We start from the raw sequence: 2,347 nt of genomic DNA, 5'->3' as shown, positions 1-2,347 counted from the left end.
CGAAAATACTCAGCTTACTACAGTGTAGACACTACTTTCCAAAAAGGCCACTCATGTGAATATTAGGAATGAGGATGAGTATACCCCACTTCATTGGCAAGCCTTCAATGGACACTTAGACATTATCCATGAGTTGGTGGCTCGAGGCAGATATTCATGAAATAATTGCTGATGGCCGGACACCCCTGCACAGTGCTTATACATGGAATAATACCAGAATTGCTTCTTTTTTACTTCATCATGATGCAGATATCAATGTCCAAACTAAATGCCTCTTGACCCCCTTGCATCTTGCTGCTGGGAATAGAGGTAGAAAAAATATGCTGGATTTCCTTCTGTTGAACCATTTTATCAAACCAGGTCTGAAGAACAACCTGGAAGAAACTGCATTTGATATTGCAAAAAGCATAATATGTATCACTACATCTTTGAAGTTGTGGAAGGCTGTTCAAATTGTTCTCATATGTTGTAATGGTTCGGTTAAGTTTCTTAAATTTCAAAAATGATGGTCCATCTTTGTGTCCTTCCAAAATATTCTCACAATACAAAGTAACAGCAATATCTTACTTTAAAAATTCATGGATTCCATGGTATTCTTCCAAGTGAATTGCCTGACTTTGATATCAAAATGTATTCAAGACTTGTTTGTATATATCTATAATGATTTCTGCAGAGTTTGTGATTTTTTAAAATCAGAAATAAGTTTAACTTACCTGTTGAAATGAGTAGTAAGGAAACTAAAGATATTTCTGGTACTTGTCTGAAAAAGTTTATTTTAAAATAGTCTGTATTCTGTTTGTATAATGTCCAAAATCTGTTTCATTCTCTCCAAATATAATACTTTGAATTCTACATTGATTTATAATATATAGGTTCATAATAAATGTGTCCTTTCAGATTGCATTCCATATAGAAACAGTTTAAGATTCCGTTTTTCCTAGGTCCTTATAGTATTTTATTTCTTTGGGATAAAATGACAATGTTATCTAATTTCAAATGTTTTGTAAAGGTTATGCTATGTAAAGGCCTTTCTAAGATGAAGAGTTAATACACTGAAGACAAACTTTTAATTCTATGAACTAAATGTATTCTTTCACTTGTATCTTTGTAATCAACTTTTTAATAACTGTTTTTCATTTCTTGAATCCGAAGAATACTTCACAAATTTCCATATCATCCTTGTGGAAGTGCCATGTAATTCTCTGTATTGTTGCAATTTAGGTAGATGTGCTGCTGAAGCATGTAGTATCTTGTAAATTTAAGTAGTTAATGATGCAATCTTAATATAGGCATATATCTTTCGTTGCCTATTTGTAAAAAGGAAACCTTATTGTTCCTAGCAATGCTATTGATCTTATTTCCCTAAAATTCTGTGTAGAGTGGGGAAAAAATGTATATTGTTTAATCGATTGCTCACATTTCAACCTTTAAAATAGTCAATGACTATTTTAAGTCTTTTTCATTTTAAACCTGATCATACTTTGAAGCCTTTATAGCTAGGTGCAAAGGTGATGGCTTTTTCAAGTACTTATTTGTCCAACTGAGTTAGATTTGTGGAGCTAAGGGATTCAAAGTAAGCTTTGCTCAAGAGCTACTTCTAAACTTGTGCAGCTTAAAATGTCCCAAATGAGGTCTTACTGGCACAAATGTCTCCCTGACCCTTTCTCATTCTTCCATGTAGGAACAGACCAACCAGAGTATCTTACCCTGACAGCAAAGATTGTCTTACTGCAACAAAATTAATCTTAGTTACAAGGGATCATAGAGAGATGAACAGTTCAGACAGCACTGTTCAGACTAGAAGGTATTTTATTAAAATATAATTGTTTATTATACCTATCATTTCAAAAGTAGCTAAAGCCAAGAAGGTGAAAAATCATTCATATGCATGATTACCTAAAGTCCTGGTCTGTCTACCTTCCAACCAGGCAGGAACTTACACTACAGCATTTACATCACCAAATATTTCCATAGCTGCAGGAGAAGTCCATATATTTCTCCTCGATTTTAGGCCTTAAATTGGTAATGTTTTTATCACATTGTTTCCTCTTGCCTCCAGTCTGTAAATCTACAAATGGTAAATCTTTAGGCCTAACCCTACCAAACACTGAGGTAGAGATAATGGAATAAAACTTTAAAACAGAGTTGCCTTTGATATCCTAACAACAAAAGAACAATGCAAAACATGTGCCTTTTTATTATATTACATATAGTTATATAATTTATACTTATATGTGCTGATTTTATATTTTACACAGTGAAACTTACTAGAATCAGTTGATAATTTGAGAAATAAATTTATATTTATTTATTCCAATAAATACAATTGGAATATAAATAATTAGGT

The 2,347-nt window shown here is 32.5% G+C and overlaps 1 pseudogene; it reads right to left on the bottom strand.

Moving 5' to 3' along the window:
- Positions 1-1,142: 1,142 nt before the first annotated feature.
- On the bottom strand, positions 1,143-1,242 carry LOC122097775 (annotated as a pseudogene).
- Positions 1,243-2,347: the final 1,105 nt, after the last annotated feature.

The sequence above is a fragment of the Dipodomys spectabilis genome, unplaced genomic scaffold (genome assembly GCF_019054845.1).
Source record: "Dipodomys spectabilis isolate Male_0828 unplaced genomic scaffold, ASM1905484v1 ptg000434l, whole genome shotgun sequence".
Taxonomy (NCBI): Eukaryota; Metazoa; Chordata; class Mammalia; order Rodentia; family Heteromyidae; genus Dipodomys; species Dipodomys spectabilis.
The sequence above is the reverse complement of the archived record's forward strand: the minus strand, read 5'-3'. Positions and strand labels throughout refer to the sequence as shown.